The sequence below is a fragment of the Amphimedon queenslandica genome, unplaced genomic scaffold, assembly GCF_000090795.2.
Source record: "Amphimedon queenslandica unplaced genomic scaffold, v1.1 AMPQUscaffold_12940, whole genome shotgun sequence".
Classification (NCBI taxonomy): Eukaryota; Metazoa; Porifera; class Demospongiae; order Haplosclerida; family Niphatidae; genus Amphimedon; species Amphimedon queenslandica.
This window is the reverse complement of record NW_003546824.1, coordinates 1-6204: the sequence shown is the minus strand read 5'-3', so window position 1 is coordinate 6204 and position 6204 is coordinate 1. Positions and strand designations below refer to the sequence as shown.

At 34.0% G+C, this 6204-nt stretch overlaps 1 long non-coding RNA gene across 1 annotated transcript; it reads right to left on the bottom strand.

Annotated features, from left to right (window-relative positions):
- Window positions 1-491: 491 nt before the first annotated feature.
- LOC109586133 (uncharacterized) lies at window positions 492-1022 on the bottom strand. The gene is made up of 3 exons (XR_002186841.1): window positions 967-1022; window positions 822-887; window positions 492-768 (listed from the first exon to the last, which is right to left on the bottom strand). It is a non-coding gene; the product is annotated as an uncharacterized LOC109586133 (long non-coding RNA).
- Window positions 1023-6204: the final 5182 nt, after the last annotated feature.

The window sequence follows — 6204 nt, the reverse complement described above, 5'->3', positions numbered from 1 at the left end:
ACTACACTGTAGCTGCATATAGTTTGATTAATAATTCTATTATTGGGCCTGCTATTCAGTATCCTTTACCTTTAATAATTACAATAACTTCAATATCTTCTACTACAAGTACTGCGGCAAGTAAGTAATAGATTTAAATTCATAATTTATTAGTCATTTCAGATGTATTTAGTTTATCATCATTACTAGTAAGTAGTAATACATTTACATCTAAAGATTTTTCAAGTATTGCCATCCATTCATCAGTGGTTGGGAAAATGCCAGGTAAAAATGCAATAGTTGTCTATATAATTTACTGCTACATTTATAAGATGACAGAGGTGAGACATCACATTCAAGTACAATGTTGCTATTTGTTACTGGTGTAGCAGCTATGATCATTGTTATTGCATTAATAGTTTCTACAATTTTTTGTATAAAGAAAAAGAAAAAAAAAGATGGTAAAATATAGATTGTAACTTTGTAATAATAATTAATTTTATTTATAGTTTCAGAAAAAAGCATCACTGAAAATCCAGCCTATGCTGCTAACACTGCACATGTACCTCAAGCAGCAGTAAACATTATAATGAATCCAGCATATTCAAAAGTTTCATTAACTACTCCAATTTATGAAGCAATACAGTAAGTTCAGCTAGACAACATTGACTACAAAATCAAAAGATTGTGTACTCCTTTTGATATAATATAAGATTATAACACATGTTATGACCAATATAACTACTGGTGCGACAAAAATTAGTAACAGCCAATATAATGAATTAGGACCTACAATGAAAAATAAGTGATCGAAAAATTTATATGTTGAGCTGTTGACTGACTTGTACTTGGTGGTGAAGTCATACTTGCTGTAGGTGTAGGAAATGGTAGCATGCTTGATAAAGTATCTACAATAAATATTATGCTCATGCAGAATGAAATTAATTATGTTGTATCATGCAATACAAGCCAAACTATATAATTTACTTGCTGTAGGTGTAGAAAATGGTAGTATGCTTGATAAAGTATCTACATAAAGTGATAGTATAATCTCAGAATGGAAGCTTATCTTACTACTATTGCCTGAACTTTGTGATGGAGCTAGCTCAATATCAACCAGCATTTCAACAGCTGGTCTCATAATTATGAATCCATTAACAACATCATATGCTCTCACAATGTATTTTCCACTTTCATTAAGTGATATTGGGACTTTTACTGATCCTGATATATTAAAGGACTCATCCAGTCCTTGAGTGTTAAAAAAGATAATTTGACATTCTCCAGTAGATTTTATTTCTTCTAAAAATATGCATTGTATGATTATTGATCTATTGGGGTACTGCATTATGCTGATATCACGGACATAATAAGTATCTGTAAAATTTAAGTGACTTTTAATACTATGCAAGAGTTTGTCTTACTTGTTGCAATGTCATCATGACTTTTAAGCTCATCAAACTTATCAAATAAAGAAATATTGATATTATATGTTCCATGTGGCTGTAGATCTACTATAATAGGAACTAAGTCCTCTTCTGTTTGTACTTTTGAAACAAAGAGTTCCTTTTTTTCTCCATTTTCAGAACCAATTACAAGTATTATTGAGTCATTGCAGTTTTGAATTGAAATTTCTACCTATGAATATTCAGTATAGATTCTAATTCTGCAAATGTTGTACTTACTTTAATTTCTAAAGACAGTTTAAACAAATTATTGGTATTGTTAAATACTTGATTATAGCTAATAATAGAAATATTATAGTCTATAAAATATGAATAAAATAACAGGTAAGTGCAAAGTTATGTACAAAGCATACTTCCTGTTATATTGATAGTTTCTACTAATGACATATAATGATAGTGGTCACCAGTATCATATGCAGTTATACTGACGAATTCCACACAACTTGAGGTATTTAGCTCAATGCTGGTATTTGATGTGTTTACCGCAGTTCCTTTTGTACTGTATAGTACATTATAAAAAATATTATTTTCTGGAAAAGATAATGCAGGAGACCATGTTATTAAGTTTGATATGGGAAACCATTTAATATCATGTACTGGAAATATACCTATGAATATCATAAACTTAATTAATAGTGTAGATCACTCATATAGTAGAAAACCTTGAATAAATAGCATAGCGTTTACATATTTCCAGCAAAATGGAGACTGAATGAAGCATCTAATGGTGACTTGATTGTTTATTGGTAGAGCTTTAATGGTTAAAATTGATGACAAATTGCTATATGTTGTGTTAATAGAACTGTTATTGATTGTTATACATCTTAATTGCCTTTCACTCTTATTTGGTGCACCTGAGTTTACTAACCAGTACAAATTATCTCCATTACCTTCACAGGTGAAATTTACAATGAAAAAAGGAGAAGCATATGTTGTTACAGGGGGTTTTGTAATCTCTATAAAACAGATTTTCATATAACATCATATGCAAATTTATACTGAGGGTAATAGGGTGTACAGGAGTCTACCCTACGTGTAGTCTATCTATTTTTATAGTATAGCTACACTGATGCCTACATGCCACTCTATGATGCCATAATTAGAGATCAAATAACAAAACCACTGATACAGCACCCCTACGAAACATGGGTCCGCGAGGCAGACGGGTATAGCTTAGACTTAGTCTCGCTAGCTAGCTAGCCAGACCATTCCCGGGCCAGCCTACAGTTTTGGGGTGGACCACCCCAATGACTGTAGGCTAGCTGGAGCAGGACCATTTTCTCATGTACAATTAGTACTTATAGTCTAGATCTAGATCTACTTACCTGCGGCGTCTACTTTACAAAACAAGAAGCAAAAAAATGATATGAAGCATAATGAAATATCCATCGGCTAGTCCTCGCGCAGATCTAGTGCCTAGTTCTTTTTAGCCACTGCCTTCTTGTGGCCCAGGATAGTCTGAGACTATCTTAGATAATATCAGTCAGTAGACTAGATCCTCAGAAATATAGGCAGCAGCCCTGTCGACCTCTGTGAGGAGGCTGCGGATAGTATCTCCGTGAATTTGTGTCATGAATATCAATAATTTCTACTGTTGGTGTATTCATTAATCCAATTCATCACATTTAATTTTGTTAATCATTTGGACTCTTTTTTTCTGATGTTCAGATTTGATCATTTTAGAGTCTTGCTCCACCCCTTCTCTATGGTAAGACTAATCATTTTATCATGGTTTGATCATGAATTGATAGTAATTAAAAACATGTAGTGCAAATGTACTGTAAAAGTTGGGTAAATTAATACTTTTATTTAAATTTTGAATTATGCATTAAAAATAATGTTAAAATGTTCAATCTGCAGCATAATAATTGGGATAAAATTAATTTTTATAAGCATGAACAAAGTGAACAGTTTCAAATTTTATTATTTTCTACGTTTACCACTGCAAAAAAATAAAATCATCAACAGGCCAAGTATCACTATAACCGTACAACTGGCTATAGAAAATGCTATTATGAAAAAAAAAAACTTTATAACCATGTATGTGCTGATTGTGACTAACTAGTCATAGATCCGGGATTATTAGAGTCAGTCCCTTCTGAAATTGAGCTGAATGATCCAGAATCTTCAAACTTTATATATTGTTTAGGTTCAATAGCAGGGCCAAAAAGAGAGCCATCAACTAGATCATATGCATTCACAGTATAGGTACCACTTTTTAGTCTTATTCTTTTCTCATCTGACCCAGTTACTATAATAGCATTTTTCACTCCTTGTGCTGTGTCATTGAATGTTACATAGCAAGTCTCTGGCACATGACAATATAAACACATTATTCCTACATCACCATTACTGTATTGTGTTAAAATAAGATCTTGAACATAATATGTATCTGCACGCATGAAAAAAATTATTTCACAACAAGGGTATAAGTGTAAAAATTATCCTAAGATTGATTTCACCACCTTTTGTGCATAGTAAGCACTTATTTCTTCTTTCTAAGACTTATAAAGGTTCTAGTGATTGCTAGTGATTATTCACTCACCGTTACGTGGCTGCGCTGCATGCATGCTGCAGACTAATGCTGCATATGCATGCACCCAGCCATAGATATTATATCATAGATAATAGAAAAAAGAATAGGAACACTATTCACGACGTCACCCATATAAATTTGTGTATAAAGTACTTCCTGTTTCATATCCATGTGTGTTTGCATCATCTGATATTATAGACTACGTACTGGGGGAATCCATGGGGAATCCTAGTTTCCTATCCCTGTTACGTAGTCTGGCTGAGTGACATCGCGGGGGCTGAATTCAATCTTAGGAAAGACCTTGGGACTTCTCCCGAAATCTTCCCAAGGTCATAAAAATACTTGTTCTTACTTATTTTAGTGCGAAAATAATGTTTCACTTCTTTCCTCAAGTTTTGTACATGTACATCAAATATGTAGTACTTGAAAGGCAATAAAGTGTAGTTTAAAAAGTCTGTATTCCAGGTTGTTAAAATCTCACTACTAGTTACATCGCTTGATGCATCTGTAAATAACAGAAAACTTGGGCAACGCAGAGGTGAATAGTCAAGCTGATTTATGTTGAGAAAAAAATAGTAATAATATTTTAATGATAACTATTAATTTTACCTTCAATACAATTTGATTCTCTACACTGCAATTATTTCTTACAATGGTGATTAAATAACCTTTATTCACAATAAGTCATGCAGTTCCATGTGTACCATGCACTTACTTCCATGATTTGTCATTGAATTTTCTTGTGACTTGTACTTTCCTAGCAATGCTTTTACACTGACATTGATTGTGTCACACTTGGTAATATTAGGCAACTGATAAAAAGTAGTGGATGTTGCATCATCACATATCAAAATTCCAGTTTCATTTGTAACAGACACTTGATAAGCTAAAAGATCACTAGAGACATCACTAGAAAGAAAGACAGGAGGTGACCATGATATAAAAAGAGAATTGTTAGCAGTGAAATCTAATGTCAAATTTGTAACAGCTGATACACCTATACAAGCAAAATAAATTATGTAAACTAAGTCAGATAACAACCTCTTATTTGTAGCAATTGCTCATTAAAGAATGATATGGTATGAGGTAAAAAGGCAATAATACATCCAATAACAATTCCATCATTAATGGGTAGAGCGGTAATATTTAAAACTGATGATTGGTAATCTGTGTCACTCTTATCAATAACTACAATATTCCGTTCTTCTTTTTCAATATTAGTTAATGATTGGCCATTTATAATCCAGGACAAATGATTTCCATGTGCTTCACATACAAACTCCACTTGATGAAAAGGAAGAGACTGCACAACAGCTTGATCTGGCGGCGGCGCAGCTACTGAGACTGTACCCGCAAATACAACAACTACTACTACTAGAAATAAACATTTAAGCTGCTTCCTGGTGTGCTTACAAAATAAAGCAGTGAGGCTATCCCGCATATTTCCAGCTGTAGTAAGTAGCAAAGAGTAGATAATTAATGGTAGGAATAGTAGCTATGGAAGTATCGACTTCTACAGCGTCTTTCACTTCACTTGGATCTATGCTCATATATAATCTATGGATCAGTTTTCCACGGCGTGCAGGGGAAAGGGAGGGTCTTGCTACTCTTGTATATAATATATGTACCATAGTTACTGTAAGATCAAAGGGACCGCCAGGTGGTACATAGGCCAGTTAACGATATTCACTGCAAGATAATGAGATTCATTGGAGTATGTACATCTGTAATGAATTCATTGGGTGAGTTTATCTGTAATGAGATGTACGAGCGATCTGCGCATGCTCAGTATCCAGCATGTGGCAGAAAATGGCAGTATAGTAGTAGGCTAGACCCAGCCGTTCGCCACTGTATTGACAAAAATAAAACTCGTACAGAGATAAATGCTACAGAGAAGTTCCAAGAAGGCCTTTATTGTCCTGTCAAGAAGTAAAAGAGAGGGATAGAGTTTGATCTCCCAGCAAACGAGCAAAACGCGCATCCGTCCCTGGTAGATCCCATAGATCTTACAGTAAATATAGCACATATTATATGAACCATGGTTTCTCGGTGAGTATCAGTAATGTAAGACCTGAGCCCCGAGATGTCTGCCCGAGGCGAAGCCGAGGGCAGACATCGAGGGGCTCAGGTCTTACATTACTGATACACATCTCGAAACCATGGTTTATATAGTACATGTGCATGCATACTATGCATAGGTAGAAAGAAAGATATGGAAACTAT